Source organism: Euphorbia lathyris, chromosome 8 (genome assembly GCF_963576675.1).
Source record: "Euphorbia lathyris chromosome 8, ddEupLath1.1, whole genome shotgun sequence".
NCBI lineage: Eukaryota > Viridiplantae > Streptophyta > Magnoliopsida > Malpighiales > Euphorbiaceae > Euphorbia > Euphorbia lathyris.
Genome location: NC_088917.1, coordinates 84,037,076 through 84,049,820, shown reverse-complemented (window position 1 = coordinate 84,049,820; position 12,745 = coordinate 84,037,076). Strand labels below are relative to the sequence as shown.

The following is a 12,745-nucleotide window of genomic DNA, read 5'->3' as shown; positions in this document are numbered from 1 at the left end:
GTTCATGCGCAGTTCTCGAAGTTCAGGCATTGTACCAGACCCTATAGACCCAGAAATTGAGAAAACCATTAGGAAGAACAAGAAAAATAAGAAAAACAAAAATAAGACCCCAGTAAAAACATATACCGAGCCAGAAAAAATGGCAGACCCACCAACACTTATGGATTACGCTAGGCCAGGTGTGGCCGGTGTGACCAATAGTATCGTTAGACCCAGAATCACCGCAAACCAATTTGAAATTAAGCCAGCTTTGCTTAATATGTTGCAAAATAATGTAACATTTTACGGGTTACCTAACGAAAATCCTAACACCCATTTGACAAATTTCCTTGAAATTTGTGACACTTTTAAAATCCCAGATGTGACTACAGAAGCAATCAAACTTCGCCTCTTCCCTTTCACTTTGAAGGATAGAGCCAAAGAATGGTTAACTTCTATGCCAGCCGCAACTTTTGCCACTTGGGAACAATTAGCCCAAGCATTTTTATCAAAATATTTTCCTTTAGCAAAAACCGCAAGAGTCATAAAGGAGTTAACAACTTTTTCTCAAAATGATAATGAGACTCTTTATGAAACTTGGGAACGTTTTAAAGAACTTCAACGTTTATGCCCACACCACCAATTACCCGTTGAACTTTTAATGCAAACATTTTACAATGGACTAAATCCTACAACTAGGGGTTCATTAGATGCTATGTCGGGAGGGCTATTTATGAAGAAAACATCAGCCCAAACGAGAGAACTTTTGGAGGAAATGGCAATCAACAGCAGTATGTGGCCCGCGGAACGTGGACATATACCGGTGGCAAAACCATCATCCTCAACCTCATCATCAGTTAAAGGTATAGTTGAACTCGATCCAGTCGCGATGTTACAAGCCCAATTTTCTGCTTTATCGCACAAAATTGATAAGTTTATGGCACCACGCGATACCAATGGTAATCCAATCCAAACAGATATGGATTACGAAAATATGAGTGAGATCGAACTGGTAAATTTTGTCCAAGGGCAAAACCAAACTAATAATCCTTATTCTAATACTTATAATTCTGGATGGAGGAATCATCCTAACTTTAACTGGAAAGATAACAGTAACAATAATGCAAGTGCTAATCAAAATCGTACCACTAATTATCAAAATCAGTCAAGAGATACGATTAGCACTTTATCTTCTAAAATCGACAAGTTTATAGATGCTATCAGTGGAAAAATAAGTAATCACGACGATGGTTTTAAACGGATCGAAAATAAATTCGATCAGCTTATTAAAAACCACTCATCTAGCACCCATAATTTGGAGGTTCAAATTGGTCAACTTGCTAAATCAATTCCATCCCGAAAAGAGGGAAGTCTTCCCAGCCATACGGAAGAAAATCTGAAAGAGCAGGTGAAAGCTATCACTCTTCGTTCAGGGAAAAATTATCAAGGGCCTGAAATGCCCAAAGATGCAACATTACCAGGAACTGATTTACCAAACTCCAAAGAAGATATCTTAAACACAAATAGTTCACCATTTGACACAAGTACCAAAACTTTTGTACCCAAACCACCTTTTCCGCACAAAGTTCGAAATAAGGACTATGATAAACAACTTCTAACGTTTTTGGATAAACTTAAAAATTTGCACATCAATTTGACATTTATGGATGCAATCACACAAATTCCTAACTATGGTAAGTTTTTAAAAGATTTAATTTCAAAGAAAATCAGTTGGGAAGGAATTTCATCCATTTCGTTAACTGAAGACTGTAGTTCAATAGTATCAAGTAATTTTCCCACTAAACTCAAAGATCCCGGATGTTTTACTATTCCGTGTAAGTTGGGAGATATTGAATTCCCAAGTTGTCTTTGTGATTTAGGAGCAAGTATAAACTTAATGTCGTTGTCTATTTTTAACAAGTTAGGTTTAGAAGAAGATATCAAACGTACCAATATGGTTTTGCAATTATCGGATCAAACCACTAAGAGGCCATATGGTATAATTGAAGATGTTTTAGTCAAAGTCGATAAATTTATTTTTCCTACCGATTTTGTTATATTAGACTTTGCATATGATGTAAATTGCCCTTTAATTTTTGGTAGACCGTTTATGAATACGGGACGCGCTCTAGTAGATGTGTCGGAAGGGAAGGTAGTTTTAAGGATAGGAGAAGATAAGATCTAGTTTAATATGAACAAAGCGATGAAATATCCTATGGAGGAATTCGCTTGTATGAAACTTGATTTAGTCGAGGAATGTGTCAATGACGTTATTCAGAGTGAAGAAATAATTGAACCTATAATAGGTGAGGAATTAGAAGATAAGGACCCAGAGCCTTTGATTCGAGAAGATGGACCAGTTCCGCCTTCAATTGTAACACCCCCTAAATTAGAACTTAAAGAGTTACCCAGTCATTTGACGTACGCTTTCTTAGGCGAAGGCGATTCTCTACCTATAATTATTTCTAACAAATTAACAAACGATCAGGAAGAAAAATTGAAAGAAGTTGTTAGAAATAGGATAGGAAGTATGGGATGGCAAATTTCAGACTTAAAAGGGATCAATCCTAGTATAGTAATGCATAGAATTCACTTAGAAGAGGATAAGCCACCTAAAGCGGATAGGCAAAGACGCTTAAATCCGAACATGAAAGAAGTAGTCAAAAATGAGATTACTAAACTTTTAGACAATGGAATCATTTATCCGATCTCGGATAGTGAGTGGGTTAGTCCAATCCATTGTGTACCTAAAAAGGGAGGCATAACTGTTGTAAGAAATGATGAAGGTGAACTGATACCTACAAGAAACCACCACCGGTTGGAGGGTTTGTATAGACTATAGGAACCTAAACAAAGCAACTAGGAAAGATCATTTTCCTCTACCTTTCATTGATCAAATGATCGAAAGGATAGCCGGTCATGCATTTTATTGTTTCCTAGACGGTTATTCCGGATTCTTTCAAATTTACATTTACCCGGATGACCAAGATAAAACAACCTTCACATGTCCTTACGGAATATTTGCATATAGGAGAATGCCTTTTGGTCTATGTAATGCACCAGCAACATTTCAACGATGTATGACAGCAATATTTAATGACTTCATTGAAGATATAATGGAAGTTTTCATGGATGATTTTTCAGTTTATGGAGATTCTTTCGATGCATGTTTACAGAACTTAGATAAAGTATTGTCTAGATGTGAGGAAACGAATTTAGTATTAAATTGGGAAAAATGTCATTTCATGGTAGACGAAGGAATTGTTTTAGGTAATAAGATATCTGAAAAAGGTTTAGAAGTGGATAGAGCAAAGACTTCAGTTATAGAAAAATTACCCCCACCAACCACTGTTAAGGGAGTAAGATCATTTTTAGGTCATGCAGGTTTTTACAGAAGGTTTATAAAGAACTTTTCTGTAATCTCCAAACCACTTACTAATTTGCTTATGAAGGATTCAACTTTTGATTTTAATAAAGATTGTTTACAAGCTTTCAATACCTTGAAAACGGCTTTAGTCAGTACACCTATAATATCGAAACCCGATTGGAATCTACCTTTCAAAATTATGTGTGATGCGAGCGACTTAGCTGTAGGATGTGTATTAGGTCAAAGGAAGGATAAGAAACTTCATGTTATATATTATGCGAGTCACACATTGTCCGGTGCACAGTTAAATTACACCACAACTGAAAAAGAAATGTTAGCAGTAGTCTTTGCATGTGATAAGTTACGATCTTATTTGTTAGGATCTAAAGTCATCATTTATACAGATCATGCAGCTTTACGATATTTATTTGCTAAGAAAGACGCAAAACCACGTCTTATTAGATGGGTTTTACTATTGCAAGAATTTGACATTGAGATTAAAGACAAAAAAGGAGTAGAAAACCTGGTCGCCGATCATCTATCAAGACTTGAGGATGAAAACGGTCCCATCGGTGAAACATCAGGCATTCGAGATGATTTCCCCGATGAACATCTCATGCAAGTACAAAGTGTCATAGCTCCATGGTATGCGGACATTGCCAATTACTTAGCTGCATATGTTGTGCCAGATGGATTGACTTCTCAGCAAAAGAAGAAATTCTTTTCAGAAGCTAAGAAATATTTTTGGGAAGATCCATTCTTGTTCAAAACATGCGGCGATGGAATACTTAGGAGATGTGTTAGTGAGTTTGAATATGACTCTATAATGTTAGAATGTCATGCTAGCGCTTACGGAGGTCATAATAGCATAAGCAAAACAGCAGCTAGAATACTTGAATGCGGATTCTTTTGGCCTACTCTGTTTAAAGATGTCCGTTCATTTATTATCCACTGTGATAAATGTCAAAGAACGGGGAATATAGGAAGGAAAGATGAGATGCCTCTTACGAACATATTGGAAGTTGAAATCTTCGACGTATGGGGGATTGATTTCATGGGTCCTTTTCCTACTTCTTTTGGCAAAAATTACATATTAGTAGTCGTAGATTATGTTTCAAAGTGGGTTGAAGTAATTGCAACCCCGACAAATGATTCTAAAGTAGTTGTTAAGTTTTTAAATTCAATATTCTGTCGATTTGGAGTTCCTAGAGTTATGGTAAGCGATGGTGGTACGCATTTCGTAAATAGAGTTTTTGAGTCACTTATGAAAAAATACGGAGTACACCACCGTATCTCTACGCCGTACCATCCTCAAACGAATGGTCAAGCGGAAATTTCAAATAGAGAACTCAAATGGATACTTGAGAAAACAGTTTCATCTTCTAGAAGAGACTGGGCACATAAACTTAACGATGCATTATGAGCATACTGTACTGCATTTAAAACACCTATCGGAATGACACCTTATAGATTAGTCTATGGTAAAGCTTGTCATTTGCCAGTTGAATTAGAACATAAAGCATATTGGGCTATAAGAACTCTTAATTATGATTTGCAAAGCGCAGGGAAAAAGCGTTTGTTCGACTTAAACGAGTTGGATGAATTATGCTATTTGCCCTACGAAAATGCAAGAATTTATAAGGAAAAAATTAAAAAGTGGCATGATGCCAAAATCAAAATTAAAAACTTTAATGTTGGGGATAAAGTCTTACTTTTTAATTCGAGATTAAAGTTATTTCCAGGAAAGCTAAAATCTAGATGGGCTGGACCATTTTTGGTTATTAAAACATTTGACTACGGAACTTTGGAGCTAGAAACGTCTAATGGCGAACGATTTAAGGTCAATGGTAATCGTTGCAAGATTTATTTCGACGGAGCTCTAATTCAAGCAATTAAATCCGTGGATAAATTCTATGAAAATTAATTTATTTAGTTTTCATGTTTTTAATTTATAGTTTTTCTTATTTTATGTTTATCATTATTATTCTTTTTCTTTTTAATTTATTTATTTTTATTTTTAATTTATTTACTTTAATTTTTCTTTTTATTTTTATATTTATTTTTGTGTACAGATAAGTTTTGTTAACATTAAAATTTTAATTTAGTCATGTTTTGAAAATGATTTCATTAAGTGCTAAGTGTTATTGAGAAATTAAATATGCAGAAATCTCAGTTGAGATTTTCCATGTTTCAGTATTTGGAAATCTCATTTGAGATTCCGAAAATCTCAGTTGAGATTTTTTGTCTTTTGCAATTGAAATAACTGTAAGGAATTACAGTCTTCTTTCTTTAAAATTTCTGTCAGTTGAATCAAAGAGGTATCACTTTGACACCTTTTTCTTTTTAACAAACACAACCTTTCACTTATAGGTCTTATATATTCCTGTAGGAACAGACTTCAATCATTTCATTTTATCTTTCTGAACTTCTTTCTCAAATTCTCAAATCCTACAGACTTCATTTTCTTCTCTCTCACAAACATGACTAAGTCTTTGAAAAATGTTCAAAAACACACTTCTGCTCAAAGCGGGAAAATTGATATCTCCGATCGATATGGTGCATGGTTTCCAATTTATAACCATGACGAGGGGAAACGCTTTCTGCAATTCAGATATGCTCAATTCTTTGGCATGATGCATATGGACGAGTTTCTGAACGAGGAACTCGGGATAAGCGAAGACATTGATCGCTATCTGACTAATTTGGGTTGGACCAAATTTGTTTCTATGAAATTTTCTATTATTGGAAATTGGGTTCTGGAATTTTTCTCCACAGTTCGATTCGTCAATAAGAGACGTGTTCGTCTCAGTTTTCGTTGTGAGGGGGAGGTATTCACTTTTGGATATCCAGAACTACATAATTGGTTTGGATTTCCACCCCGAGACACAACTCAACACCATCCTGGAAGGGATATGACTTCTAGAGATTTATGGAGGATGTTAACAGGATTTTGGCGATTCAATCCACGTCTTGCCTTCAACAAATCCATTAATTCTAATCCCATACTGTATCTGCATAAATTCCTCTGTCACAGCCCTTTTGGTCGAGTCAGTAGCAATGTTGTGAAAGATACTGACCTCTATGTGTTGGGCGACATTGTCCAAGGCAACTCAGTGAACTCCTCGAAGATTCTAATGGAGGGGTTAGTTGCTGCTTCCCGTTCGAAGAAACGAAAGATAGGATTCGCCAACATCATTTGTGGAATAATTTTAGGAGCCAAGGGAACCATTTCTGTCCCTTGGACTGATACGGAACCATTCCCTATTCTAGACTACGAGTTCTTGGAGAACGAGGGGCTTGTAAAACGAGTTTTTCTTTCTGGTCCAACATTCCTTTCTGCACCAGAAAGGCAAGTCTTCATTCAAACGAAGATTAATAGGGCCAATGCACGTCGTCTATCATCTACTTAGGATATAATATGAGTTTCTGTTTGGTTTTAATATGAGTGTTTATATTTTGTATTTTTAGGAATAAGATTTTTTTTATGTCATATTTATAATAAGGTATTGTTTATATTTTTGCTAATAATAAATAAAAGTGCATTAATTCCTTATTTTAATTCTTTTATTTAAGGAACAACCCTTGGTTTTCCTTTAATTTAATGTTTCAGTTTTGTTTATCTCAGTTTCAGGGATTAATATTCACATTAATGTCACTTAATTCTAAGAGGAATTGGGTTAGAAGTGTTAAAATCATCAAAAACAGTCCCAATTTTACCCAGAATTTCCAAAATCTCAGTTGAGATTCTGAATTCTCAGTTGAGACAGCAAGAGGACAACTTTCAGCGAAATTTCGACCCCCCTACGTACTTGCTGTCGCGACTGAGATTTTGAAAATCTCAGTTGCGACTTGCGACTTACAGGGACGGGATTTGGGCGGAATTTTCATTCTTTTCCTATTCCTACTCTATATACTTACCTTTTCATCTATCCTAATCAATACCTATTACTTACACCTATTTAAATCACCTCTTTTTACACCAATCAATCATTTTTTCTCTTTCCAATACCAAGATTCACTCATCTTCCCCATAAATCTTTACCCTATTCATCTTCTTCTTCCCTAATTCACCACCATTATCTTTTACTCTTACTTCCATCCTTTCATATTTTCTTCATCCCATTCACCCAATTTCACAAACAAAAAAATATGCCTAGACAAAAGACTGTTGCTAACAAAGCTAAGGCCACCGAAGTCAATAGATTACGGGTTCAATATGGAGCACCGTTCGATATTACGACGGAAGCCGAAGGACGCAAATATCGCCGATTTTCTAATGGCCAAATAGAGTTCGTCGACATGCTTTTTCTTGACACCGACACGGTAAACACACTTTCTTTTACCGAGCGTATTGATGAATTTCTTTCCGTTCTTGGTTGGAAACGTTTTTCTAGTATGCGTTTTCCAAGTCTTAAATCGCATATTATTGAGTTTTTGGTTACTCTAACCTATGACAAGAAGAAAGGAGTTATCTCTTTTCGGAATGATGGAGTTCGTTATGATGTTAGGTATGCGGCCATGAACCATTGGTTTGGTTTCCTACTCGGAATTTTTATTCCAAGCCAAAGCCTTTTAATTCACACATGGTTTGGCAATCTTTAACCAGTTTAGATGTTTTTAGTCCAAAGAATACATCTAGTAAGCTACTTAAGGATGATTGTATCTTCTTCTTTCACAAGTTTTTATCATTTTCCTTATTTGGTCGGGTTGAAAGTTCCAAAGTGCAAGTTCGTGATTTGGTTGTGTTAGATGCTATTTTTAAGGGTTTGACCATTGATAGTATTGAGATGATATTTACTAATTTAGTTCGAGCTTCCAAGTCCTGCAATAAGCAAGTGCCGATGGGTAATTTAATTACCGACATTGTTTTGGGCGCTCGAGGTGAATTAGCGGATTATCAAAATATGCCTCATGTTGGTTTACCTTTCTTGGATCTCACGGCACTTCAAAGGGCCAATTTATTGAAGAAAATGGGACCCCCCGCTTTTATATCTTATGCGGATCGCACAAGACGTGTTTTTGCTACCATGAGTAGTGAAGCCTCGGGTTCTCAAGGTTTAGGTGCCCAAGATGATGAAGAGGATGATGAAGAGGAATTTGATAAAGAAGAGGAGGAGGAGGAGCATGTTGATGTTAATGCCACCGAGCAAGCAAATGTGGAACCGAATGATGAAGAACAAGTTGGATGGCAACGTGTTTTGACACAAATGAACGAGCATAACCGTCACATGAATTTACGGTTAGATGAAGTCGTTGCCAACAATACTGAAATGAGTTCGAGGATAAACACGGTGGATGCCAACATCACAACATTGAGACGTGAGCACAAATCTACTCGTCGCCGGTTGCTATCTTTCTTCCGACGCCAAGGAGTTGAGACTACGCCTTCTCCACCGAGTTCACCTTGATAAGTTTTATCCTTTCTTTCTTTAACTTTTTTTTATTATGTCTTGTTAATTTTGGTACAATATTTTTAATTATGTTTGGTACAATTATCTTTATTATTATGTTTGAATGTTATGGTACTCTATTTTTCAATTCAATTCGTATGGTTTATTTCGTACTATTTTTCGTGTTTTATCAATTTTTGCACCAATGATGACATGGTCCAAATTAAGTGTGGGAGGAGATATTTCATATTCAGTTTAATTTTAAGTACGAATGAATGCCACGAATGAGAATGAATGCTATTTATTTAAAGTATAAATGCATATTGTTATTCAATTGTTATTCAAGTTTAAGTCAAGTATAATATGCAACATTTTTCAAAAACAAATGCAACAATTTTTTTTTTATAGAGAGCAACACTTTTCAAAAATAATAGCTATTTTTCATAAACATAAATTTTTGTTAAAATATATTTTTCATATGTTTTGAAACATTTTAACTTTCAAAATAATGTTAAGCATATTTTAAGGTTATCATTATTGTTAGAAATAATATTTCTATACGGGCTATATTTTTACAAATATTTTTACAAATCTCCGATACGATTTTATCAAAAACGTCTCGAGTAAATGTATATAAGTAAAATTTCTTTAGTTTCAAATCTCTACTTTATATCATAAATTCATGATAAATATAAATCTTATTTTCAATTTTCAATTAGGTTTATAGGCATAAATCAAACTAACAACTTTAGCTTTTTAGCTCGATGTTTTTTTCGTCTTACATTAAAAACCAATTGAAGTTTTTAAGGAAACTTTAGCCATAATACATGTTGAATTTCAAGTCAATATAGGATGAATGTGCTATTTTTCTTTTCCAATTTTATTTTCGTGTTAATTAAATCAAGTAGTCGTATTCTTAACTTTTGGCCACGATTGAGACCACCCTTATCACAATCGAGGTATGAAAGGGAAGAACATTAAAGTACCGTTTACTTTTGGCCACGATTGCGACCACCCTTATCACGGTCGAGGTATGAAAGAAACGTTAGAAATTAAAGCAAAATTAAACGTGTTTAAAGTTTTAAGTAACGATTGCGTCCACCCATGGCATGGTCGGTACCTCTTAAATGAACACGAAAGCAAATAAAATGCATATAAAGTTACGATCAAGACCACCCTTATCTTGGGCGTAACTAAGCAAATATATTGAACCTAAGTCCTTAATAAATCTACAATTGTAATAGTTTAGGTTTGGGAAAGGAAATTTTGTGCTTAGAAATGCCTTGAGACGAAAGATTCGGAAACATGCGTGCTTATACCGTCCCGAATACTTCAATATAAAAATTGAAATACAAGACGAGTAATATATCTCTTTTACACTAGCTAGTTTGATACTTTGCGTATAAATTTACCATGAAAAGTTTATCTTTCGGTTTAACTAATTTAAAGAGGAATATATGGATATATATTCTATTTATAAAGAGATTGATTAAAGAATAAATTCAGTGAAATTTTGCTCGGGACTAGCAAAAGCTTAAGTGTGGGAGTTTGTTAAGCCCAAAATATACCTAAAATATCATATATAAATACGTTAAATTTACATTGAAATCGTGCTAATTATATTCATTTTGAATACTTTTACGTCTTTATTTACTTCTTTGATGCAATGTACTTAATTATTTGGTTAAATCCAAATAGGAGCGAAAACGGAGCTAAAATAGAGGAAAACCTAAAAAATGTACCGAGAACGCATAACAGCCAGAAGAACGCTCAAGGAGGACGAAAAGCAGTCAAGAGACAGGGAAATATCTCTCTGTCGCGACTGAGATTTTCATAAGCTCAGTCGCGACTTACGGAAGCCAGCTCGGGAGAAAGACGGAGTCTTCAACTCGCCCATGTACCCCCTATCGCGACTGAGATTTTCAGAATCTCAGTCGCGACAGCGAAGTATTCTGCACACAAAACACATGTTTTAATCCGAGAAACGCGTCTGTTCGTTTGGATAAAAGCGACCCTTCACCAACGGACACGACCCATCATTTACAACCCTTCAACAACTATAAATAAGTGATCCATTTCAGAATTGGAGAGGTTGGAAAAGTTAGAAAAATTCGAGAATAAAGTTATTATGTTGAGTTTCTGATTCAGAAAAGAATCAGAAAGTTAGATTTCATTTCTGTAAACAAACTTGCTATACACAAGTTGTTATTAGATTAGTTATAAACACAGTATCAGTTTAGTTTCCAAGGTTGATCAGAGACAAGTTTTCATTCTGGTAGTGGACCTAGCAGTCTCTATTCCGAAGATCCAGCGAGAAGAATTGACGGCTGAAGCGCATGAGGTTTGACGCACCTACGGAGTTTGAGGGAAAGATTGTCAACCCGGATCTCAAAGTTTTCGTTACAATGCTATCCAAGTTTCTACTTCTCTGTTAACTTGTGAAAATTCACATTTCATTAATGATATACTTATTTATTCAATACATTCTTACTGTTGTTATTATGATATTGTTCTGACAAAATGATTTTCAAAATGATAAATTGGTGTTTTTATTAAAACGTTCTATTCCATCTTATTCATATAAGAACTTTGTTGAACACTTGACAGATTTAGTTTTTATGGATGACATGATCGCTGATCGCGGCTTATCAGACATAAAATACTAGTTTGATTAAGGTAGGAATCACCTCAACATCAGGGGGATTTCTACGGTTCAAAGCCATTTAATTGAATAAATCCTTATATTATTACATGTCTATAATCTTTACAAAGTTAAAGTTTTAGCAAAATAATAAAAGAAACGCTTCACAGAAAGCGAAACTGCGAAGTTTGTGAAGAGAAATATATACAACCTGAAAAAGGACGAGTTTGCTTCACAGCAAGCGAAACTGCAAATTCTGCAAAGAGAAATACAAGCTGAAAAGGGATGATTTTGCTTCACAGGCTTTGCATAATGTGAAGCAAAATCACTACACGAAGTTCTTTTTCTAGAGAAAATACTACTTCAAATGATGATTTTGCTTTGTAGGCTTCGCAAAATGTGAAGCAAACTTGTCATGAGAAGCCATTTTCTCGAAAGAGAGGAAGATGAAACAAGAGAAATACAAGGGATTATCTTTTGCCATTGAAATCGACAATAAACATATGATAAATGCGGAAGAACATCGAATAACGATGCCTTCGATTCACACAAGAAGAAAGAAACAAAGAGACGAAGAAGAAATATGAAGATGAAGAACCATGCCTTCGATTTGCAAAAGAACAGAGAGGCAAAGAGAGGAAGAAGAGACAGGATGATGAAAAAATGGATTTCATTTGCACAATATAAAGGAAGGGGAAGATGAAACGATGGAAAGGAACTGGAAAGATGAAAGCTTTGGGGTATTTTGGGAAAGTTACAAATAAAAAGTCTAGATATATAATGGCTTGGGTAATTGGTCTGAATATGTAAATGAGCCTCCCATTTGGCCCAATTTTATAATTTTTCCTTATATGTTTCTTAAAAAGGAAATTACATAACTAGCTCAAATTGGAGGTCCATTTACATATTTAGACCTATTACCCAATATATTACATATCTAGACTACTTATTCCTAACTTCCCCAAAATACCCTTCACATATATATAACAACTTAGAAATTTCTTACTCTTTCTTCTTTCTCTCTTCGTTTCTTTCTTTGTTTGCGAACTTGCCACTCTGTTTTTAATTATCGACCCATATATACATTAAATCTTCCATCTTGCAAACTTGGCACTCCATTTTTTAGTATTTTGTATGTTTTTCCCAGGATAATACTTTCCATATATTATTTTACTTCGCATTTTCTCAAACTTCGAACTGCAAAGAGAAATACTACTTCATAATGAGTTTTGCTTCTCAGTTTTCACAAACTGCAAAACAAATTCATGTACTGAAGTAGTATTTACCTTCACAGTTTTTGCTTAGGCTTCGCAGTTCGGGTAAAATACAAAGTAGTATATTTTGTTATTTGCCTAAAATATACAGAAG

At 34.8% G+C, this 12,745-nt stretch overlaps 1 non-coding gene across 1 annotated transcript; it reads right to left on the bottom strand.

The window, feature by feature from the left end:
* Positions 1-517: 517 nt before the first annotated feature.
* Positions 518-624, bottom strand: LOC136204323 (small nucleolar RNA R71). Its single transcript, XR_010675167.1, has one exon. It is a non-coding gene; the product is annotated as a small nucleolar RNA R71 (small nucleolar RNA).
* Between the last annotated feature and the right edge of the window lie 12,121 nt (positions 625-12,745).